The sequence below is a fragment of the Schistocerca serialis genome, chromosome 3 (genome assembly GCF_023864345.2).
Source record: "Schistocerca serialis cubense isolate TAMUIC-IGC-003099 chromosome 3, iqSchSeri2.2, whole genome shotgun sequence".
Classification (NCBI taxonomy): domain Eukaryota; kingdom Metazoa; phylum Arthropoda; class Insecta; order Orthoptera; family Acrididae; genus Schistocerca; species Schistocerca serialis.
This window is the reverse complement of record NC_064640.1, coordinates 7,154,117-7,180,771: the sequence shown is the minus strand read 5'-3', so window position 1 is coordinate 7,180,771 and position 26,655 is coordinate 7,154,117.

Sequence of the window (26,655 nt, the reverse complement as noted above, 5' to 3'; positions counted from 1 at the left end):
CAAGTGCTCATAGCTCTTAAGTTATGCGTTTCAGGGTTCATGTTTACTGGACTTATTTTTCTTCTTTTAGTCCATACTACCACTTCCCAAAACATGGAAAGCAAAGAGCTCGCAGTAGAAGAGATTTGTTTCACAGCATCGAAGATCAAGAATTGCTCATAACTCTTAAGGTATGCGTATTAGACTCACTGTTTACTTGACTTTTTTGTTTCGAATGATTATTCGTGTCATATCGTTACTACTGACGATCACTTCTGAAATAATCTGTATATTTCTACACCTATTCCTGGCTTTTACAGTATGAATTTAAATCTGTATCTGTATCATTAGTTCGGAATGCTTGCTTTGGTCTGATTATATATATTTTAATTTATAGTTCATTTCTTTAATGGATGGAGCTACACACTAAATTTCGGAAGTTATGAACATGCATAACAGAGTTTCGACAAAAATGATGTCAATACGTAAGTGAGATTGTCAAATGGTTCAAATGGCTCTGAGCACTATGGGGCTCAACATCTGAGGTCATCAGCCCCCTAGAACCTAGAATTACTTAAACCTAACTAACCTAAGGACATCACACACATCCATGTCCGAGGCAAGATTCGAACCTGCTTCCGGACTGAAGCGCCTAGAACCGCACGGCCACCGCAGCCGCCAGTGAGATTGTCGTCTCTGACAACAGCTTCTAAGGACCACTCTGGTTGGTCTAACTGGTCTAGTATACCTTCAATTTTAAACCTTTTTCGTCTGCTTACTCACAGTGCTCGGCTTCTTTCTCACCTCTCAAATATTTTCTATGACGTTTGCACTCAGAAATTTTTCATTTTCTCACAATAACATATACATGACAACATCAAACACTACTTTCTCCGATGTGATGAAGTATCAAACCTGGTATACTTGTTACTTACATTGTATTGTGCATTGTATGACAACTCGTCTCCTATCTTATCCCACTACACGTTCCACGCAGTTCATTTTGCTAGTTGATGACTCGTCCACCACCATGGCAGTCTCTCCTTATGCATTCTGCTAACTTATTCCTGGACATTCGATTGACACAATTTCTACAATCCTATTCGCACCAGGATCTGGGTAATGATAGGTGCTAGTCATGCAAAGATAACATTAATTTCACATTTATAGTGGTTTACTTACGACCAAGATATAAAACGTGGAGTGTACCTATTCGGCAAAGCGATAAGTTTAGGGAATCTGAACCAAACAGGGTCAGGGTCGTCATTAATAACGAAGGCAAAGAACAAGTTTGTAAATTCTTTTACCTTGGGTATAATATTACTTACATAGAAATATAATGATATGAGCTGATAGCTACAAAAATTCTAATAATTACGCGGTGCAATGAAACGGAGTTTTAAAAACAGCAAAAGTAATACATTGTTTAAACTGTATAATGAAACGGCAGAGACACAGTAGTTGTTTGCTGTATGACTGTCAACGTTGAAGCTTACTAAATGACAGAATGACGGATAACAAAGACAGAAATTGCAGAAGTAAGATTTCTGAGACTGTTAGCTCGCTACACAATACTGATTATGAAGAAAAATGTTTGACGTTGTCATATGTATGTTATTGTGAGATAATGAAAAGCTTCTGAGTGAAAACGTCATAGGAAATATTTGAGAGGCAAGAAAGAAGCTGTACACTGTGAGTAAGCAGAAAGAAATTGAACATATTTAATCTAAATGACGAAACAGTGAAGTACAGGAATAGATGGAAAGAGCATGGAACAAGAATGCAAGAAACCAGGACACTGAAGCCAATACTCCAGTATGAACCAATAGGAGGAAGATCGATCAACCATAAATATATGGACAATTCAAAAATAGATCTATGTTTACATCTACATGACTAATCTGCAGTTACCACTTCAGTCTTTTTCTAGATCGTTGTGCCCTCGAATAGCTCGCACGAAAAGTGAGCACGTAAACCCTTCCGTGAGAGCTCTTATCTCTCTTATTTTACAACGATGGTCATTCCTCCCGATGTAGGAAAGGCTCAACAAAATATTATCGCACTCGGAGAAGAAATACTTGATGGCGGAACAAACCAAAGATGGCTGAATCAAGTTGCACAATAGTTGGAGGAGGACAGGGATTCAAATCTTTCTTCCGGTATCCAGGTTTATGGAGAACTTCTTGGGCAGCAGACAGTACCACGTGATTGGAAGAAAAGGCAGACCATTCCTGCTTCGACAGTGGACAAAAGAACGCTTGCACTCAATTAATGTACGTCTATTTTGGGATCCTGGAGCATGTGCTAACCTCAAACACTATGGCATACTGGAGGAAAATTAGCTTCTAACCAAGAATCAAAACGGACTCCGCAAAAACCCCTCGTGTGGACCACATCTTACTTTATTCATAGATTGCATCTTTCTAGACACTTATCATCTTAGACATGCATTTAGTTCAATCAATTGTTGACTTATACAACCAAGTGCTTCATACTGGACGGCGAATGTTCAACATAAACGAAAGTAACATGTTTCCCAAGGAAGTGTAATGATATCTCTAATGTTTTCAGTTATGATATCAACGTTAAGCTGACGACCCTGTTGTCTACAGGAAAATGTCGTCGTTGGAGGTTAGTTAGCTGATTGGTTATTTAGTTAGTTAGTTAGTTACACGTGCCATGGACCATTTTGCACGATAGATCGTAATGACGTGAAGCGAATCATTCACATTGCAAATTATACTGATTACATTCTGAACATGTCTATATACAATACAAAAAGAAAAAAAACCTGATACGAGCTAGTAATTCCTATCCACTACCTTCTACACATTACAGTAATAGAAATTCTTCCACAGAATGGAATGAACTGTGAAGGAGAAACTGAGTAAGTAATCGTGGTTCATGGTGTGGGTTCTTGTAGTTATGTCCTAGTTCATGAACCACGGGCAACATATGAGTGGCCAAGCAAGTGGTTCCGACAGTCGGGATACCAGTTACTTTGGAAGAAGACTGGGCATCTCGGACATATTCTGAGTCGTGGTCACCTTTGTGCTCATACGGCAAAGACTACCAAATCCACCAGTTTGTACCTCAACCGTTAGGGGTAAAACCCAATGGGACTCGGGGCAAGTATGGCTAGCAACCTGCTTCCCTGGTACTTTAAATATGATGCTGGCAACAATCAGAGCAAATTGCCTCGGAACTTTGGAGGTGACGGAGTCCCACCTGTAACTGACAAACCAGGGACTCCTAAGATACGACTTGACAAACAAATGGTAATGAGATGGGGAGCTATTAATATCAATGGGGGCTACTCTGGGAAGAAGGTAGAGCTGGCAGAGGCTGCAAATAAGATGGGGCTGGACGTTTTAGCTGCTAGTGACATTCGGGTAAGGGGTGAGAAAGAAGAGGAAGTGGGAGAATACAAGGTCTACCTGTCACGAGTCAAAGCAGGAATAGCACAATGGGGTGTAGGGCTTTACATCAGGAAAGAAATGGAACCCAGCGTAGTTGCAATAAGATATGTAAACGAACGACTGATGTGGATAGATTTGACAGCGTCTAGCAAGAAAATTAGGATTGTGTCAGTATATTCGCATTGTGAAGGGACAGATCAAGATAAGATGGATAGTTTTTATGAGGCACTCAGTGATGTAGTTGTTAGAGTAAAGGACAAAGACAGTGTTCTGCTCATGGGTGATTTTAATGCCAGGATTGGAAATCGAACAGAAGGATATGAAAAGGTTATGGGTAAATTCGGAGAGGATATGGAGGTCAACAGGAACGGGAAACAACCCTTGGATTTCCGTGCCAGTATGGGCTTAGTAATCACAAACTCCTTTTTTAAATATAAGAATATTCACCGGTATACTTGGGAATGCAGGGGAATCAGATCTGTCATTGACTATATAATAACAGATCAGGAATTCAGGAAGTCTGTGAGGGACACACGTGTATTCAGGGGATCCTTTGATGACACTGATCATTATTTAATCTGCAGTGAAATTGGGATTGTGACGCCGAAAGTGCAGGAGGTCAGGTCCATATGTAGGAGGATAAGAGTGGAGAAACTTCAGGATAAGGAAATCAGGCACAAGTACATAACAGCGATCTCAGAAAGGCACCAGTTAATTGAATGTAGTCAATTACAGTCATTGGAAAAGGAATGGACAAGGTACAGGGACACAGTACTAGAAGTGGCTAAAGAATGTCTTGGAACAGTAGTGTGTAAAAGTAGGATGAAGCAAACAGCTTGGTGGAATGGCACAGTCAAGGCAGCCTGTAAAAGGAAAAAGAAGGCGTATGAAAAATGGCTACATACTAGAACTCAGGTAGACAGAGAAAGTTATGTTGAAGAAAGAAACAAAGCCAAACAGATAATTGCAGCATCCAAGAAGAAATCTTGGGAAGACTTTGGAAACAGGTTGGAGACTTTGGGTCAAGCTGCTGGAAAACCATTCTGGAGTGTAATTAGCAGTCTTCGAAAGGGAGGTAAGAAGGAAATGACAAGTATTTTGGATAGGTCAGAAAAACTGCTGGTGAATTCTGTGGATGCCTTGGGCAGATGGAGGGAATATTTTGAAAAGTTGCGCAATGCAGGTGAAAATACGATCAGTAATGTTTCAGATTTCGATGTACAATGGGATAGGAATGATGATGGAAATAGGATCACATTTGAGGAAGTGTAGAAAATGGTGAATAGATTGCAGTGTAATAAAGCAGCTGGGGTGGATGAAATTAAGTCGGAACTCATCAAATACAGTGGAATGTCAGGTCTTAAATGGCTGCACAGGATAACTGAAATGCCCTGGGAGTCGGGACAGGTTCCATCAGACTGGACAAAAGCAGTAATCACACCAATCTTTAAACATGGAAACAGAAAAGATTGTAACAACTACAGAGGTATCTCTTTAATCAGCGTTGTTGGTAAAATCTTCTCAGGTATTGTTGAAAGGAAAGTGCGAATATTAGTTGAGGACCAATTGGATGAAAATCAGTGTGGGTTTAGGCCTCTTAGAGGTTGTCAGGACCAGATCTTTAGCTTACGGCAAATAATGGAGAAGTGTTATGAGTGAAACAGGGAATTGTATCTATGCTTTATAGATCTAGAAAAGGCATATGACCGAGTTCCTAGGAGGAAGTTATTGTCTGTTCTACGAGATTATGGAATAGGAGGCAAACTTTTGCAAGCAATTAAAGGTCTTTACATGGATAGTCAGGCAGCAGTTGGAGTTGACGGTAAATTGAGTTCATGGTTCAGAGTAGTTTCAGGGGTAAGACAAGGCTGCAACCTGTCTCCTCTGTTTTTCATATTACTTATGGAGCATATGTTGAAAACAATAGACTGGCTGGGTGGGATTAAGATATGTGAACACAAAATAAGCAGTCTTGCATATGCGGATGACTTAGTTGTGATGGCAGATTCGATTGAAAGTTTGCAAAGTAATATTTCAGAGCTAGATCAGAAATGTAAGGGCTATGTTATGAAGATGAGCATCTCCAAAACGAAAGTAATGTCAGTGGGAAAGAAATATAAACGGATTGAGTGCCAAATAGGAGGAACAAAGTTAGAACAGGTGGACGGTTTCAAGTACTTAGGATGCATATTCTCACAGGATGGCAACATAGTGAAAGAACTGGAAGCGAGGTGTAGCAAAGCTAATGCAGTGAGCGCTCAGCTACGATCTACTCTCTTCTGCAAGAAGGAAGTCAGTACCAAGACTAAGTTATCTGTGCACCGTTCAATCTTCCGACCAACTTTGTTGTATGGGAGCGAAAGCTGGGTGGATTCAGGTTACCTTATCAACAAGGTTGAGGTTACAGATATGAAAGTAGCTAGGATGATTGCGGGTACTAGTAGATGGGAACAATGGCAGGAGGGTGTCCACAATGAGGAAATCAAAGAAAAACTGGGAACGAACTCTATAGATGTAGCAGTCAGGGCCAACAGGCTTAGATGGTGGGGTCATGTTACACGCATGGGAGAAGTGAGGTTACCCAACAGACTCATGGGTTCAGCAGTAGAGGGTAGGAGGAGTCGGGGCAGACCAAGGAGAAGGTACCTGGATTCGGTTAAGAATGATTTTGAAGTAATAGGCTTAACATCAGAAGAGGCACCAATGTTAGCACTGAATAGGGGATCATAGAAGAATTTTATAAGGGGGCTATGCTCCAGACTGAACGCTGAATTCATAATCAGTCTTAAATGATGATGAGTAAGTAATCAAAAATTTTTATTGCAGCATTGTGCAACCCTGTTTGTGCTAAAGACAACATTATTGTGGAGTGATAAAAGTCATTTTTTCTTCTGATATTGTAATTATGTGCACCATTGTTCCTTTTGAAAAGCAGTGGATTAATTACAACAAACTTAATGCGGATATAAATATACTGTGAAGCAGTATTCAGAATGCCCAACTCCTTAAACAAATATCTACAATATGATAGTGGGTGAGCACCACATATTATTCTTACACCACATTTTTCTGCAGTGAAAACTTTTTTTTTAAAGATGAGTTGCCCCAGAACATTATTTCATATGATATTATTGAATGAAAATATGTCAACTTATTGATTTGTCTGTTCCCAAGATTTGCAGTGATTCTAAGTGCAAATGTGGCTGAACAAAATTGTTTTAGGAGTTCCAAAATGTGGCTTTCCTTATTTAAATTCTCGTCAGTATGAACACCTACGAATTTCGAAGTTCCCAGTCTATTTATTATCTCCTCACCATGTATTACACTTTTCATTGGAGTACTTCCACCAGATGTGCAGAATTGTAAATGTTGTGTCTTTTTAAAACTGAGGGTGAGACCATTTGCAAAAAAAAACCAGTCTACGATACTTTTAAGAACTTTGTTTACCATTTCTTCTCTTTCTATACGTATGCTTAGAATGATTACAATATGAATCTAATCTGCACAAAGAATTAATTCAGCTTGTTGTATATTACACGGAAGATCGTGTGGACCTAAGATTGAACCAGTGCATGTCCAGCAGCCTAAATGGAAGCTTTTTGCTTTCCTTCGCTCCTAACGGCACCTTTCCTTGTGTGTTTAAGTGTATCTGTTTAGTGTACGTGACTTCTCTAATGAGTGTGTGCGCATCGCCTGGAGTCTTCTTCGTGTTAGATGGTAATGAGAGAAAGGATGGGTGAAACCTGACGACGCATTATCTGCTCCTCTCGAGTAGCACCAAGGCGGCCGCCGAGATTAACGGACGGATCACCATCAACAGTGTCGCATGCCGTTACTTAATGAGACGCTGCGGAGGGCAAGACTGGTGATCAGGGTCCTTAACTAATTACCCTTCCTTCTCTCTTATCGCAAAGGCAAAGGAAAGGCAGCTAACAGGACGTAGTTCACCATGGTGGTAACCCATCCAAGTTCTGGCTACACTCGACGATCTGAACGTTGGTTGATCTGACAAGAATCGGTGTATTCAACGAGGCATGGCAGCTGTCTATTCGGAACGTTGATGCTGATGAGTAAAAGATTCATTTAATTAAAAAACTAATTTGATTTCAATACAGTTGCCTAGAGTATGAAATTAGAAATCGGAACAACTCTCTGTGGATTCTTTGGTTAACTGAGAATAACTTTAAGCTTGGGTGACTCTCCATAATAATATGCAAATAAATAAAGAAACCAAGGTCTGCAATAAGAAACCAAGGAGACAGTATCGAAGCTGATGAAACTCTGTTTGATGTGTATATAACACGTGTGGTATCAATAAGTTTAATATAGTTTTTATTCTTAAAAAGTCTGGGCGTGATGGACGAGAGCCATTAGGCAATAGTTAATTGTGAATCGCGATGAAACTGGCATATTGCCTCATGCCGAAGGAAAAAGCGGATAAGAGCTAGTTGTGTGACATAATCGGAGGTATAGTTTTAGCAACAATTTACACAGTACATGTATTTTGCGAGTTTGACTGCAGCATAAGGCCGGCGGCCGTATTGGGGGCAGTTGTGGTGCATGTGCTCGTCGAGACAAGATATGTATGAATGTGTGGCACATTAGTGACTTCCAAAACTGTTTAAAATATTTTTGCAATGTTTTGTGGGCTTAGGAAAGATTTTTATAGTAGATTTTGTAGGCTTCAGGTCTGAATGGCAGCATGGTGCTCGATGTTAAGTGAATTCTTGAATGTGTTCACTGATCCCTTTCTCATTGCACTCACGGAAGTTAAGCAGTGAGTAATAAACAAGTTATTAGTGACCTGTAGCCACATTCTCTTGAGAAAGTTTTATTTCAGGAGCCATATCCTGCCTGCAGTAAAATCAGTTTTCAAGAAATAACACGACAATAATATCTGGCGATGCGACAGAGGTGTGGCCACCCTCCTCCCCTCCCTCCTAAATACAGACGACGTGAATATCTTGGATAAAGACAAGATAATGTACACTGTGTGATCAAAAGTATCGGTTTACTCCTTTGTAATACGGAACTCATTGGATGCCATCTAAGTAACAAATCCATTAGCGTTATTTCTGTCCTTCTACGAATGTCCAAGTCGACTGTTGATGATGTGATTGTGAAGTGGAAATGCGAAGGGACAACCACTGCTAAACCGAGACCAGACATTCCTCATGTATTGATGGATAGGGGCCGTCGAGTATTGAGGATACTGGTCATAAAAAATCACATGAAGTCAGCAGAAGGAATCACTCGTGACTTCCAAAGTGCTACCAACAATCCAGCTAGGGCCATGACTGTGCGTAGGGAGTTAAAAAGAGTGAGGAAGAATCGTCCACCTGTTGTGCATAAGCCACATGTTTCAGTAATCAGTGCTAAGCTACATTGATGTGATGTAAAGACCGAGGCCACTGGACAATGGATGACTAGAAACGAGTGATTTGTAGTGATAAATCACGCTATACCTTGTGGCAACCGGATGGAAGGGATTGGGTTTGACGAATGCCATCATGTATAGTGCCAACAGTGAAGTATGCAGGAGCAGGTTTTACGCAATTGAGGGGTTTCCTGTGGTTAGAATTGATCTACTTATTGCGCTTAAGATAAAGCTAAACGTGGAAGGATATGAACGTATTTTATAGCATTGTGTACTGCTTAACTTAGAGGAAGAGTTTGGAAACGATGATTGCTTGTATTGGCACGACAATGTGCCATGTGATAAAGCAGCATCTGTGCGGCAGTGGGTTGTGGACGGTAACATTCCTGAAACTGAAAAAAATGGCTCTGAGCACTATGGGACTCAACTGCTGAGGTCATTAGTCCCCTAGAACTTAGAACTAGTTAAACCTAACTAACCTAAGGACATCACAAACATCCATGCCCGAGGCAGGATTCGAACCTGCGACCGTAGCGGTCTTGCGGTTCCAGACTGCAGCGCCTTTAACCGCACGGCCACTTCGGCCGGCATTCCTGAAACTGAATGGCCTGCCTAGAGTCCTGGCCTGAACCCTGTCGACTTCGGTCCAGACCCCAGTGTCGATCATCACTACATTTCTGGTTTTTAGCTCTTGATGGACATGCATTACCCCACAGACATTAAGTAACCACATCGAATGCGTCCCCACCTGAGTTCGAGCCATCAGAAAGGCGAAAGGTGGACGCACTCCATACTAATGTCTACTAATAGGTTTCCGGATACTTTTGATGATATAGTGTACAAAACGAAGGGAAACAATCTGATCGTATGTAAGTAATAAAGTATTGATAATATCTGGAGCACGACACAGCATTTAAATTTTTAAGGATATTTGGAATAAGTGATGCGAAAAGGGGTGAACACAAAAAAGTGTGTTGTAGGGGAGGCGAAAGGCAGACTTAGATTCGTTAGAAGGATTCAGGGAAACTGCAGTGTGTCTTTAAAGGATACAAACCGCTAGTGCGACTAGTTTTAGAGTAGTTTGCAGTCTTTATCAAGTAAGCATGAGAACAGAAACCGTGTGAATTCAGTGTCGTAATACTATAGCCCATAGGAAAGTACAACAGTGTAGCTTTGAGCACTTTGAGGAGGTTGTAAGCACAGAATGTACGAAGGACTGGTACTTGTAAGGAAAGGGAATTATAGTGGAATTTTGAGAGAGAAAAGACTAGAGGGACGATGGTTGCAGAGGCAGGTAGCTGAAATGATACGTTATTTTCGTATTATTGTGTTAATTTTACTGTGGATGAGTAAGTAATGCAACATAGCGTCTTATACAGAAATATAGAACAGGCTTTCAGTATTACATAAAAGAGTAGTGGGACTATTTTAATGTTCGGTAGTCAACTGGGTCACTGTAGACGGAATGTGGGATGGATTTAGATGGTGCCGTTATTAGGAGCACATAAAACTGTTAGACTTAGTGCGTTTTTAAAAACTGTCTGTTAACTGATGAAAAACGCAGTTGTTTTAGTAATAGGTCTGAGTTGAAACCTTACTCTGGTTACTAGAGGGAGAGGGTGTGCTCAAAGTATGAAAGAATTAGCACAAACTGCGCTTATTTTCGTTCATTCACTTCTGTAACTGTATGCTAAGAAGGACTTGATATCAAACGTACTTTCAGAAAGTGACAATACAGAACAGATGTTTTAATAGAAGAACTTTTTCATTTAGTAGTAGTAATTCAGACTCATTTCAGCAATATACCACAATCAAATATATCTGTGCATCCCGCTGTGCGGCTAATTATTTACAGCTTTTCTCAGCTGAAAAACATTACACGTCGCTTCAGGGCTGGCAGTGGAATAGTTACACAAGCTCAGTTATAACTACGTAAATTAGATGATGGACTTTGGTTCATTGTTACGTACCGGTAAAATGCAGCTAGTCTACAAAGGAGATTAGTTACAGAACCCGCGTCTGATGCGTAATAGAGTAGTGAGCAAGCCCGTGGAATTTATACAAATAATGGCAGCACGACGGTTCACATGTTTGTTTGACTAAGGAGTGAGCTTCACGGAAAAGATAAAAATCCTGGACTGACAAACGTTTCAAAATAGACGCCAACCACACTGCAAAAGCCGGCTTACAAATTTTGAAGAATCAGTATTAACTGAGCAATCTAGGAACATACTGCAGCCCCTGCGTATCGTTTCCATACGGTCCATGAAAATAACATTCGACTAATTACAACGCGCACAAAGGAGTCTTAGCAGTCATTCTTCCAGTGGCCCATACGAGCTGTTTAGTTCCAAATCGGAAGAAAAATGAGAAAATTGACCTCATATTTTTGAAGTCATTAATAATGTTCACATGTGTCAATTACTGTAAATGAAAACAACTTTCACAAAGGTACCTCTTAAAATTTTGCTAGTTTTAGAGTTAAAATTCGGTAAACTTCGCGTAATTTTCCGACCGCGACAATTTGTCTGTTGTGTAACTCAAGAACCGTATATCATATTTCAGTGAACTGCAATTCATTTTGCAGTTGAATATCTGTTCTTGATGGAGGTATGAAACAACATCATAACAATAATTAGTATTTTTATTCGTGTATTAAGCGTAAACACAATTTTCATGAAATTGAAACTTACATAGGCTTGAAAATCTTTTCATTACACATTCATTTCAGTTTTAGGATTTGTGGAGCCTCTCGTCTGAAACGTGGGAAAAAATTATATGATAAATAATCAGGCTCACACAGTACATAGACCGCGCTGGGCTGCCGTGAAACGTAGCAGGAGGCGATCGACAACGACCTCTTCACGATTCATGGGTGTTGCCGCAGTTTCTATTTACTTTTTAAGTTTTTCTATAGCTCTCCATTTAAAACATCATAAAAGCTTACTAATACAGTTTTTAAATGAAATGCTGAGCATTATGTGATAATTCTTATTCAATTTAAAATGGGGTTTTTCAGAGGAAATCAGAAAAATGAAAATTAACATTAAATTTAAGTTCTAAAAATACCACACGAATACCACCTCAAACTGTACAATATTACTTACATTTTGAATTTTATTTTAGAATTTTACTTCGAATAATTTCTGCGTTGCGGCTCTCAGAATCCCGTGATTTTATTAAAATACGTTAACTTTGACCCATAAAAAACCTCGGAAGCCCTTGTTTGCCACAGATGCGGGTTTGCACAACTTATGAACTTTACACCTACTTTAGATGACAGAAAACTGAACCCTCACAAAAAACTGCAAGGTTCCCTGCTGTCCGAAATGAAATGAGACTGCTAGTACGTGAATGGAACGAGAGGAACCTTAATTAGTGGATAACTGGGAAGTAATCTTCGCCATTTACAGTGGTTTTCAGACCGTTATAGCCGCAAATGCAGGCATGAAATTTTCTTCGAAACCGCGCTTTAGGTACAACACTTACAGGTGGTGGACAAAGATATGGAAACACCACAAGAAATCCATTGTTGAACGTAAATGCAGATGATAGCCAAGCCTGCACTTTGTGCTTTTGTATTTGACCACGAAAGACACTTCTGCAATGTCAACTAGACGTTTCCAACTGTACGTCGCGGACGGAATAGTGTTGTGTGTAGTTGTGAGTGCATTGTGTCGGAACTGAGTGAGATTGTTGGTGCTCGTGTGATGGGCGCTTCCGTCTGAAGAGGCATCGTGCCGAAGGTTTATACTGCGAAAAGTGGAAGCGAGAAAGCATCGTCCGCTAAGTCACAACTCGGACGAAAGTGAGCATTGCATGATCATGACAGATGGTCATTGAAGAGGATTGCGACGAAAAATGAGAGGTCTACAACTGAAAAAGTCACTGCATAATAAATGTCGCTTTTAGGAACCCTGTAAACACCAGAACAAGACGACGGGAGCTCCACAAGCAGACATTTCCAGAGGGAACTAGAATTTCAAAATTACTCATCGATGTATCATATCCCCTAACAGGAAAACGTGGTGCCGAGCCCATAAAACCTGGGCTATGAGTAGTGGAAGAAAGTCATTTGGTCGGATGAGTACTGTTGCACATTGTTTTCAACTTTCAGCCGGGTTTACGTACCAAAAGTGAAATATGGAGTAGATTCGGTGATGTTTTAGGCACCCATACCGTGGTATGCCATGGCCCCCATCATTACTCTGCAAGGTCACATTACTGCCAAGGATTATGCGACCATACTGGCTGACCAGGTACCTCCTATGGTAAAATGTTTGTTCTCCAATGGTGACACTGTGTTCAAAGGCTACAAGGGTCCGCCGTTGACACAGCTCACACCGTGCAGGACTGGTTTTGTAAGCCCAGGATGAATTTCACATCTCCTCTGTCCACCATAGTCACCAGGTCTCAATATTATTGAGAAGGCTGCATGGACGCTATCCACCTCCATCATTGTTACCTCAACTTGCCACTATTTGAGTCGAACAATGGTATAACGTTGTCTTGAAAATATACAGGACCCGTATTTACCCATTCCAACACGATTGGAAGCTGCTTTGAATGCCACCGCATTTCCTACTCCGTATTAGCCATGGTAATGTGTAGTGTTCTTGGTGTTTGCATATTTTTTCCATTTTCCTCTTACCAATAAGTTGGTTTCACGAAACCACTCATTAAAACATGTATAATTAACCTCATTATCATGCTTCAGGTTGACCACTTGTAGTTTTTTCAAATTACGTTTGGAATGATCTCACATTTATTGTTATAATGAATAATAATAATAGTAATAATAATAATGATTACAATAATTTTAGTCTAAACTCTCACATCACGTGTATCTAAGACTCGATATAGTGTAGCTTGCGACAGAGGAAATACCAATATTACTCTTAGAATATTAGACTTCAGATTCGACGCACTGTCCTGAAAGAATGTGCGGCAGCATAGCAATAACATTAATCCGTGTACCTCGCGAAAAGAGTCAGATTCGAGTTAACATTGAGGCTATCAAGAATTTTTCTTCCAGCGAACTATTTGCGACTGGAACAGGAAAGGGGGCGGAGGGGGAGTAGCTGTTATGCAATGTACCCTCAGCCACACAACATACGCTAACTTGCGGTGTATAGATGTCGATGTAGATTTAGACGCCTTTTTTATTTGGGTATATTTTTACTATGTTCTTCATGTATGTTTCTGTGTGACACGCTGTTCCAACAACAGTCGCTGCCCGAGAGAGATGAGACGGGGACGATTAGAGGAAAGTGCCTTGTGTTCATGGGCAACACGAATGCCGAAGTCTTAAGCGGTCCCTAGACGGTCCCGTAATACTGTGCAATAATATTGTGATTCGGAATGTTGACGATAAAGACACCGCTGCTGTGATAATTGCTCAGCTTCGTTGCTACAGAAAAAAAGGTGGATGAAAAATAAGGTCAAAGATCACTCATGAAAACTTGTTGATAGAACTGAGACTGAACGGAAAAAAGAGAAGAAAAAGATTACCATAAGTTTTAATGTGTTGACAGTCCGATACCTCATGTATTACTTGTTGTCGTCCCCATACATAGGCACCTGTACCCTCGCTCCTCCGCCTCCTTTGTATTTCGAGTACCGTGTTTTTATTAGTTACAAAATTCTTAAACACTTCTAGAACAGATTTACTATGGTTCCGCGAAACCTGTCGTTTAACCGAATGTAGCGCTACGTGGCTGACAGCAGTGAGACAATACTACGCCTTCGGCATTTACTGTATAATCGTTTGTTGTTTTAAGTATCGAAGTAATGTACGTGTGAGTGGATAACCATCAGTGCTCTGGGATATATTGTTTTTTGTGTCACCTATAAAATTTAGTTCTTGTGGCACAATAAACAAAACTGACCAACCCAGTTACATCGAAAATGGTATTGGTAGAGTCTTGCATCCCCCTCCCCTGATAAATTTCTGCGGATGCCCATTCCGCATGATCAAAATATTAAAGAGTAAGCGTTTACCTATTACGATAAAGTACCTTGCCACTGGCAATTATTTCGAAGATTTTAAAGTTACAAGTGTTGTTTCATCTTAATGTATTTGAGAAACAGTAATGAAAACGTGTCATGCAAAAATAAATTCACTAAACAATTATATTCGGGTAGGTAATGTATACACAAACATAAGTATCTATGTGTACTTTTATTTATAATAATGCATTAAATTTTTTTTAAAAAAAACGTCGTCCTTCGTGGAATTTCACCGTACTTTTGACCGATAAATCATACAATTAAATCGAAGTATTTCTGTTTCTTTTTCTTTTTTTCCACTCATCTGTCCTAACATCCCACAATGGTGACAGTCACATTTCGATGCATTCCAATTATAATACTCTTTCGTCTTGTTCTGCACCCATTTTCAACACCACAACAAAACTACAGTGAACACACTGACATCCACAGTCTCTCATGCGAGGGACTGGCAAGAATATTGTCAATACTGCCCACAGACGACACACTATTTCCGGCAGCACAAAATATTTCAAACGTTTCTGATGTTCTCATTGTTATTGGGCAATCTCTCAGTCTCAGCCCTAGAATTCAATATTATTGTGCTTCAGGAAAAGCTGTATAATATGACTGACTGTGTATGGGGTACTTTAGCCGGAAATATCAGCCGTCTCATTGTGGGCGAATGTTGGTAATTCAGGTTGTAGCGTCGGCCTAGATGCTGCTACGACTTCTCTAGGTGCGGAGACTGTACATAGGAAAAACAAGTCTTCGGGCGGATGTACTGTGTTACTTTGTTTTCACTAACAACAGTAACATACTGCAGCAAATGATTTTGGTTTTGGATGTATACAAAGCTTAACGAGCACTTCTTTTTCGTGTTCTGTAACGAATGTTAAAATTGTTCCCATTCAGGAGACAGATTGTTAACGCTTCTGGAGGGAAGCAGATACATAAATTCCCTCCAGAGCGTGGGGGACGATACAATCTTGAACTCTTGCAACGCCATCATCAATTCCCTGTCCTGTAATTACAGCGCTGAAACATGTTCAAATTGTTTTGTAGTTTAATATGTTAGATCTTTTTATTCTCGAGGAACATAATTTTCGTGTTTAGCCAGGTTATACCTGCCAGATGGTGTCAGGTGATGTTGATGGATGGATCTGCGGCAGACGACAGCTATGTCATTAGCGCCTGTGCCGGAGTTATTATGGAGGTGCTATGAAAGCAGTTTTGTGGAGCTCGTATTTTTCACTTTCAACGTGTTTAGTGGAGCTGCCCGGCGCAAAGCCTGATAGCCACTGCTTTTGATTACCGAAAGGGCTCCAAGATATGAATTTAATAGATTATCGTCTGACATACAACATTTGAACAAGCTATAAAGCGATCGATGGCAAATGATGTTGCTGTTCCTATACGAAACATGCCAGATATTTGAAAACTATTTGGTATTTTAAGTACTTGGGAAAAAAGCTGACCACACGTACACCTTATCTGTTAACGTTAATTTCCCATGGGTATGATAGACAAATCTGTGTTCCGGAATTCAGTATGTACTGTGATCTATGAGAACCACATTGGCAGATTAAGCGATGTTCTACCACACTATTTCTAATTGACCGTAGGTTTCCACACCATTCCGTGCGCTGCCCACGCCAGCTCAACTGCCCTCATCGTGACGCCCGCTGGCGATGACTCTGAAGTACAGTTGCCCTAAGATAATAGCTAAGATATTGCAGAAGAAACCATTCACAGAACTGTACCGTGTAGGAAAAGTAACAGCTAAAGGTGCCACTTACGCTGTAAATGGCACGCATACAGCAGGGTATCATGTAACACAGACATGTGGTCGACGTTATTTGTCTTACGCTGACACTAGGGTCGTTGTCAACTTATGAAGAATTGCTTCCAGAGTTGCGATGTCCACGATCAGGCTTTCCCCAGTTGCAGGTAGCATGCTGAAACGTATTATGCTCCCTAAGACTACGATCTGTTGCTTTAAACGTCCTCTTAGTAATGCATCCTCGTTTAGGAAATCTTACCCGATGCAAGCATTGAGAAGCACAGACGTTACCGCATGTTAAACCATACATCAAATGGACGTCTGACAACTCAGCATTTACGTTCGCTCCTATTGCTGTATACCAGAAAAAAGCTCTGAACTGCACTTGAGTAGACAGCTGTGCGTTTGCCAAACCCAGAATGATTGTTAAACAGATGATACTACGAGGCCGTGCTAAAAAGTAATGCCTCCAAATTTTTCATGTGAAAACTTTTAAAGCTTTGAAAATAAAACAAACATTATTAACATTCTACAGCTTTATTCATGTCCAAAAAATTATTTCTCAACATGGCCACCCTGGCGACGAGCAATTTTCTCCCAACGACAGACCAGTTTGTTGGTACCGTTACTGTAGAAAGCTCGTCTTCGTTGTCAGAGACGCTACCTTACTACCAGGGTTACATGCCAGCCACCCAATATTGGTAATTTTCACTCCGCACAACGGCTGACAGGTGTGGTTGGGCATCATTGATCGTTCATTGGGTGGTGTTGCAAATAGAGCCCACCAATGGCAAAGATGATATGCAGGAGAAAGTGAGGGAGCCAGTAACAAATCTGCCAATCAGGAGACAGTCACACAGAAGACTGTAACGAACCAGTCAGTGATCAGCAGCAGACAAGTAGTATTCAGTAAGTAAGCAGGAGAACAGTCAGTGAGTTAGTAACGCAGAGAGAAAGGGATTGGACAGATGAAGAGAGGCAGTGAGTTTGCCTTCTGGATGCATACTAACCTAATGATTAACTCAAGTTTTCGGACCTTGAGTCTGTTCCCTGCATTAATTCCAATGGCTGTGTTCGCTTTCTGACAAATTCGTATTTCGTTCTGTTACGTTATTTCTGCACCACTTGTTAGCAGTTCCATATTGAACTGATTTCCCTTGCGGTCTAATACTCAAGACTTCAAGGATCTACCTGCACTACCTTCTCTGGTCTCAGCCTGCAAATACTGGGAATGCCGTCTCTGCAAAATAATCACCACAGACAATAGTTGTCGAGAGCGCAAGCACAAGAACACGTTAGCACTGATGACGTTGCGCTATACTTGAGGGATTAAGTCAGCCAGAGCGGGAGAAGGAAGGAGATAAATCACCCTAGATGTCATCGCATAGCCATAGAACACAGAAGAAATGTTTCGACTGTCAACCCAAAGCTACACAAACGAGAGATGGTCGACGTGTCGCGCCGACCTTGCATCTGCCACACTCGTCGTCATCCAAAGCTGACTCTGTCGAGTGGAGAGATGAGATAGTCCATTCTACCCTTACTTACCAAGTTTCTGAGTTGTGTCTACGCCCATTCAACTCGGTCCGGAGATTTATGTTTACATTGATAATATAATAATAAACGTACATGTTTCCACTATTTAATCCTTCAATAAATTTGTTTTGCCACAGCCTGAGTTGCGTATTAACTTTAATTTTATTACAGGCTGTTAGTTTCAAACACAACACTATTAAGTTTGTAGTGTACTGTGTAACAGACTGCAAGTTACTGGCAGGTCACTAGATCAGAGGATGCTACTACTTGTAAAGTAGAGCCACTGCACATAAATTAGCTATAGGGCTAATGCTCCAATCAAATACGAATCTCCGGTGGTGGCACTAAGATGGTGAAACGGCATTTATTATCTATCTGCATCATAGAAAAGAAAAATCTGACTACGAACGCCCTTTTTCATTGAAACGTTACGTACAGGAGTTGGACAAAAATGCGGAAACGCCGCAAGAATGCATGCTTCGACACAAAAGCAGATGCTAGCCAATCCTGCAGATTGTGCTGTTGCATGTGGCCACGGACAGGAACTGTGCAATGTTTCAGTCGTGGTCAGAACAGTATTCTGTGTAGTTATGAGTGCATTATGTCGGATCTAAGTGAATTCGAACGTCGATAAATAATATCTGCGCTAACATCGGCACAGAAATTAGAGGAGGACGTTTATTAATACTTCTGTATTAAACAACTCATTTGTGGCAATTATTAGCCATGGTTGCAACAATTACCAGGCTCAGTTATGGGCTTTGTGATATTCCTGGCTCTGGCCGCCAGTATTTTATTTTGCTGGAAGCTCGCCTTGATGCAGCTTGATACACATGAAGTAGCATATCGTACAAAAGTGAAGTGAGGTACAAGCAGCAGATTGTACAGTATGTACTGTTCCCGTGGGAGAGTCCGTCAATTGTACTGAACTTGCTTCTGATTGATCGGCACACTCGGGTGTTAGGCGCCAAAACACCTGACTTCTGTTATTAATTATTTACATACTTTTCATTGTATTTAATCCAGTTTTCAGTACGACAATCTCTCATGGTTACCCTACGAGACTATCGTTTTTGTTTATTAAATTTCACTAGTGCCCGGGTTCCCGGGTTCGATTCCCGGCGGGGTCAGGGATTTTCTCTGCCTCGTGATGACTGGGTGTTGTATGATGTCCTTAGGTTAGTTAGGTTTAAGTAGTTCTAAGTTCTAGGGGACTGATGGCCATAGATGTTAAGTCCCATAGCGCTCAGAGCCAAATTTCACTAGTTTTGCGAAACAGTGAGTGTAGTGATATTATAGTGTGAGTAGTGATATTATAACCGAAGTTCTTTGGATACCTTTGGGTCTCTTCGCGCGCCTGGGGCCTTATTCTATATCATTCATACCGATCGGTGCAGTAGGTTAGTCTCTGTAGTGACGTCATTTTCGGTTCTTTATCCGAATTTCCTATTCAGTATGCTTCTTAGACTGCCAGTTTTTCGACAACTGTACTGAGAGGTTTTGGATTTCGGTATGGCTCTGTCGTTCAGTTACCTGTTGTTTATTTACACCAATAATTTGTTATTTTAAAGATATTGAGCGGTTTTAGCTTTGGATTTAGTGATTGTGTTACTAAAGAATCACCACAGGAAGCATCCGGTTGGAATGTGAGATCATAGCAGACTATTTTCGTTTGTTAGAACTATGGTTAGGTTAGGTTATTACTGTGAATGATATACAACATTAAAAAAAGTTTTCGGTCAATATTCTATCAAAACACCTTTTATTTTATGCAATTAATAGTTTAATGATCATTAAATATCAAGAACCGGTCGGTGTGGCCAAGCGGATCTAGGCGCTTCAGTCTGGAACCGCACGACCGCTACGGACGGAGATTCGAATCCTGCCTCGGGCATGGATGTGTGTAATGTCCTTAAGTTAGCTAGGTTTAACTAGTTCTAAATTCTAGGGGACTGATGACCTCAGCTGTTTAAGTCCCAGGCCGGCCGGAGTGGCCGAGCGGTTCTAGGCGCTACAGTCTGGAGCCGCGCGACCGCTACGGTCGCAGGTTCGAATCCTGCCTCGGACATGGATGTGTGTGATGTCCTTAGGTTAGTTAGGTTTAAGTAGTTCTAAGTTCTAGGGGACAATGACCTCAGAAGTTAAGTCCCATAGTGCTCAGAGCCATTTTGGTAAGTCCCACAGTGCTCAGAGCCATTTGAACAATTTTTTTTTTTAAATATCAAGACATCGGCCCTGCTTACGTATATTACATGAGTGTTAGCTGAAATTACTAGTGACTTCGCGTACTCTCTTTTCGGCAAATGGTTTACTTTTCAATTTTCGAAACGCCTTTAAAACTTTTAAGTAACAACGCAAAGGAATTTCGTGAAACCTGATAGAGGAAACCTTCCAAAATTTCATGCATTTACGGCTTACGCCCGTGTCAAACGGCAACGAAGTCAGCCTGCGTCTCTCTCGTTGGGCATTACATAAAATAAAGGGGCGGTAGTACGGAAGCTGTGGTAGCGAACTACAGTCCGGGATTCGCCCCCGTGCAGTGCGGACGTGTTGTTGTTTCTACCAGCGGAACGCGCTCGCTCGCTGTTGTTGTCAGTTCAGAGGCCGTCACTTACGTGTCGCTTACGTGTACTAGAACCATGGCCAACCGCTTTAGAAAATGAACACTACGATTAAGCTTCTGCAACGACTACGCTCGGCCAAAGGCCTCGGAACTGGAACGCTTCCTACGCGACGTTGCTAAGATCCCAGCTTCCGACATCTTGGCCATCCATTTGTCCATATTAAGCAGTACGGTGTACGTCAAAGTCGTCAGTGACGCGATGTGTGAAAGAATACTTCGTGACACCAAACAAGGATTATGCTTTTGCCACGCAGACGGAAATGTCGGTGCGGTCACTGTCGACCGTGCAGGCTTGGGAATGCGCGCCATACGAGTTTTCGAACTCCCTTTCGAGCTCCCGGCGGAAGCCGTTATCACGGCTTTACGCTCCTGTGGCACTGCACCATAAGGATCAAGTGCTCCACTACAACACCAGTCAAGAACTGCGCCTTGTCTTCCGAGATCTGTTGCTCTGCGACACTTGGGAAATTCGGCACTGCGACGCGCCTGGATATACTTACCAGACGAGTCACTCCGCAAGCCGCCTTGATAGAATTTATGTCTCTCGGGAACTCACACCTGCAGTCCAAGGTGCAGAAATTTGGCCCTTGACCTTTGGGGCCACTGTGCCTACATCTGCAACATTCTCCTCCCCCAGCGAGTGGTGTGGCATATTAGTGCACCGTGCAAGATAAACAGCTCCCATCTTCATGATCCTGAATGTCTTGAGCGTGTTACCGAGACATGGGCCACCTCTGAACGTCGCTTACCTAAGTACTGCACGACCTTGACCTGGTGGCTGGAATGCGCCAAACCTGCCATTCGACGTACCTTGATTCAGTATGGCAAGGAAGTAGCTATGTGGAACCGCCACACTACCGACTATTTCTACGCCGTTCTCTGTGATCTGGGCGCCCAGACGCCCACCCCTGACACCCAGAGGGAATGCAGCAGGTTTGAGGCACAAATTGAAACGTTCACACGCCGTAGACTGCAGGGGGCGACGGTGCGAACCCAATGTCAATATTCGGCGGAACAAGAACATCCCACCAGGCATCATACTACCTCCGATGGGAAACATCGACGACAACGACTCATCACCGAGACCTACAGCTGTCGCGCCCAGCAAGTCACTTGCCAGGACGAAATCGTCACTGCCTTTGTAGACCACTACCGCACAATGTACCAGGAGGAGACTCCCGACAACCACGCTGAGGAGTCTGTGTTACCACACGTAACTAGTACCCTCTCCAGCGACGAAGCGGACGAGCTGACAGAGCCAGTTACCCGTGACGAAGTCCTCGATGCAATCAACAAAGGTGCTCTGAATAAGTCATCTGGTGTCGACGGATTGCCGATAGAATTTTATCGCGCTTTCCTCACACTAATGGCGTCACGGTGGACAACGATATTTCATGAACTGCTGACGATGGGGAACGCCGTACCGCCGTCCTTCGTCACGGGAATTATTATACTCATCCACAAACCGACACCAGGTGTGACGACAGCACATTACCGTCCCCTGACTCTGCTTAACGCAGACTATAAAATTTTTACACGCCTACTGGCGACGCGATTCCGGAAGGTCCTCTCTAGCATTCTATCCCCGCAACAGACAACTCCGGGTGGCTCAGTTAATATACAAATGGCCACAGGAGAACGTTGTGATATAATTGAACTGGCAGCGGCGTGCAGACTTGATTTTGACAGCGAATTTGACAAGGTGGGGCATCGTCTTCTGTTCTCAGTGATGAGCCGAATGGGTTTTCCACCAGCCTTTATGGATGTCATCAAGCGCCTGTACGGCACCGCCGAATCGCAGATTCAGGTTAGTAGCCGTGTGGCGGCACGACCCGACGTTCCGTACGGCAAGGCTGCCCACTTTCGACCCTACTCTATGCCATAAACCTGGAGCCACTCATCGGTAGTCTGACGAGCCACCTTTCTGGTCTCACTTTGCGACAGCACAGTTTTCGATGTCGTGCGTATGGGGACGACCTCTTCCTCTTCGTCCGCTCACGGCATGAAACGCAAACGGTACTTGATTTGATATCAATGTACGGAATCTCAGTGGGCAGTAACATGAAAGTGGCTAAATCCACAGTGATGTCCACTGGACGCGGCCTTTCACACGACGACTTAGCACCTATCCCGTGTGTACAAAAACTACGATACCTTGGTATCATTTTCACCTCCACCGTGCGCCGCTCCGCTGCCATCAATTTTCGGCGTGCACTCCAAATTATCCGCACGGTGGTGCGACAAAATCTCTTCCACCGACTCGATTCTTTACAACTGGTCCAATACCTCAATCAACATGTGGCGTCCAGAATGGTCCACATCGCACAGGTCCTCCTACTGCCGTCAACTCTTGGACGCTGCCTCCAGGCTGCTTTCGGAAACTTTCTTACGGCCTGTACGCTCTTCAAGGTCCGCTACGGAACGTTCGCCCTTCCCCCGCGAGCGGGAAGCCTCGGCCTTGTCAATGTGCGACTCCGAGCGGCGTCCTTGTACATGTCCACCGTGCACAAGCAGTGGCACGGGGGCACCTCCCTCACGCGCAGCTTGCTGGAAATTCTTGTACCCGCGACCATAAGGCCACCAGTACCAGTCGGACACATCAAACACCATCTGACGCACATTTCTGATTTCATCGTCGACTTCAGTTATCCTCACACACACTTACCGACCACGCGTTCTCCTTAACCTAAAGATTTTTACACCCCACTGATTCGTTGCATATCCAGCAACAATATCGAACTTAGACATCCGTTCAAGTGGTGGCCCACGGTTTGGCGTCATATCCACCAGCGTTGTCTTCCCTCCAACGTCCGGGCAACACGGTACCACGTTGCAAGTGGAAAATTCGCCACAAATCAACGTCTTCACGCCATCGGACTAACAGACTCTCCACTTGGTTTCATTTTCCACCTCATGGATGACGATGTCCACAAACTGACTTGTGCTGCCACCTGTGACGTCTGGAAACTTGGCCGACAGTTCGTTGCCTATTACCTCGGCGTTCCGCCGGATTCGATTGACCCGTGGACTTTTATCCATCCTGAGGATACTTTTTTCCCCGCCAGCAAAAATGACGCGATTGTATGGGTCAAGGGATGGACGATCACCTACCTGTATAATGATGGCGACAAATCACTCCTTGATTTCTGGCAGTACTTACAAACTGCTCATAGTGAAGCGGAGCACCAACAGCGCTACCGCGCCTTCTTCGCCAGTTACCTAAACGTAATCTTTATGTAACCCCGCTAAGCTGGACAGTGCCACATGCAAACACTTCCGTCCTCCCCCCCCCCCCCCCCCAACCCCCACTGCTGACATCTGAAACAACTCTCCCCGCTACTTTCTATATCGTAACAAACAGTGGAGTAGGCTCATGTACACGCGCCTCCTTTCTTTTATGCACTATACCAGAACACGTTGGTTATTCCCCTCATTCTACTGTCTATTGCTTCACACCTCTTAGCGTACATCAGTATTATTATTATTTTTTTCCTACACCTTGTTAATAAAAAAAATTATTCTCCTTGTTCCCGTGTAATGTCTCGTGTTATTTCTGGCGGAAGGATGGCATTTCTGTTGTATTTCAGCTTGTACCAATAAAGATATTTTGTTCGTTCACCCTGTTCCTGGTAAAAAAAAAGAGATAAATAGAAAAGCTACTTTGATGGAGTGATTCAGGGATGGGAGGGGGAGGCATAGCGGCCGGGCCTCGGGTTTCGATCTAAAAAAAAAGGAAAAAAAGGGGTAAAGAAAAAGAAAACACAAAAACGTTGGTAAGACGACGAACTGCCGCGACAAAGGTCGTAGGTTCGTACACTGCAGGATGCGAAAATTTATTTTTTCTCTTCGTGTTTGCAACGCATTGTGAGACTTCGTTAATCATCAAAGTTAAGCATTTTTCTGAAATATTCGTTGTAATTTACACGTAAGAGCGCGCTTTCTCAGTAACGAGTATCTCCAATTTCGTGACTTCCATATGTTCAAGAAATGGAAGAGGAAATTACTGCACGTGAAACAACTGACAGTGACATTTATACTTCTTCTTGTCATAAATAATTCACCATTTTTTTCGGAGTATGTAGCGACTTCCGAGAGTGTGGTGAGACAAGAATCTGAGAACACAACATAAATTACTGCGAGGGAGACTAGCAGGAGTCGTCTTTATACTTTAGCTTGTCACAAGTATTTATCGTTAACAACAGTAGAAAGAGATGAAAGGTTCCCGCCACAATATTTTCAGACTATAGCATCATATGTGCCCACCAGGTTAGCTGTTCGGTCTAACGCACAGCTTTCCGGATTGGGAAGGAGCGCCTGATCCCCAGCACTAATCCGCCTGGCGGACTTGTGTCGAGGTCCAGTGAGCTGGCCAGCCTTTAGGCGGTTTTCCATCTGCCACAGTGAATGCGGGCTGGTTCCCCTTATTCCGCCTCAGCTACACTATGTCGACGATTGATGCGCAAACAAGTTCTCGAAGTACGCGTATACCACCAGTACTCTACAACGCAAACATACGGGTTACACTCGTCTGGTGTGGGACGTTCCCTGGGGGGGTCCTCCGGGTGCCAAACCACACTATAACCCTGAAAGAGTGGTTCGGTGTGGGGCGGCGGAGGGGTGAAGTGGACTGCAGTAGTCGTCGTGGGGTTGTGGACCACTGCGGCTGCGGTGGGGACGGAGCCTCACCGTCGTTTCTAGGCCCCCAACATACAGTACAATATAATAAAATACCACCATATATGAAACATTTTGATTCATCACGTGCAAGCTATAAATTACAAGGAACTTCTATAGCTGCACTCGCCATATGCTCTCGAAAAGGCGATATTTTAATTTTTGTTTTTATGAATCAAATCGTTGATTTATCATATAGGGAAGTAAGTTACTTCATGATCTGGATCTGTAGGAAAATGGTTCAAATGGCTCTAAGCACTATGGGACTTAACGTCTGAGATCATCAGTCCCCTAGACTTAGAACTACTTAAACCCAACTAACCTAAGGACAGCACAGAAATCCATGCCCGAGGCAGGATTCTTACCTGCGACCGAAGCAGAAGTGCGGTTTCGGACTGAAGCGCCTAGAACCGCTCGGCAACAACGGCCGGCGATCTTTAGGAGCGAGCTACAACAACATTCTAAGCATCTTCTTATTCTTTGACACTCTCTTAAACAATTTTTCAGGCTCTTGGAGATGTGTTCCGTCTATGCAACTAATTGGAGGCATTTTATTCCCATACGCGTTTCGCTTCTTTTATTTGTGAAGCATCATCATGGATAAAGGAAGCGAAATGCGTATGGGAATAAACAAACTGCCGAATCTTAAAGCAACTAATGACGAGGGAAAAAGGAAAAAATGACGAATTTTTGGGTGTTTCTACAGATGTATTTGTACAACGTGGTACTACACTCCATTCCTAATTCATATTCCGAAAAGTAAAATCCAAAACGGGACATCGATGTGAATGAGAATAAAATGACACAATGTGACATTTACGACAGTTTCCAGGACACAATCAATATTCTGTCATTATCATGCATTCATGGAAGCCCATGGTCAGCGAAATTTAACGGTATTACGTACTCTAAGCACACTTTTCGGTACTGTGAAGAAGCCTGTGTCGGCTGCTAGCCTCTTTGAATTCGCGCCGCCGTGGCGCTGCAGTGCGCATGCACGGGTGTGAGGTAGATTGCTTTGTATTAGTTGGCGTAAAGAGAACTGACAACAGCGTTTCGGTTCGCTAGGACCGTTCTGGCTCAAAATGGCTCTGAGCGCTATGGGACTCAACTGCTGTGGTCATAAGTCCCCTAGAACTTAGAACTACTTAAACCTAACTAACCTAAGGACATCACACACATCCATGCCCGAGGCAGGATTCGAACCTGCGACCGTAGCGGTCGTGCGGTTCCAGACTGTAGCGCCTTTAACCGCTCGGCCACTCCGGCCGGCAGG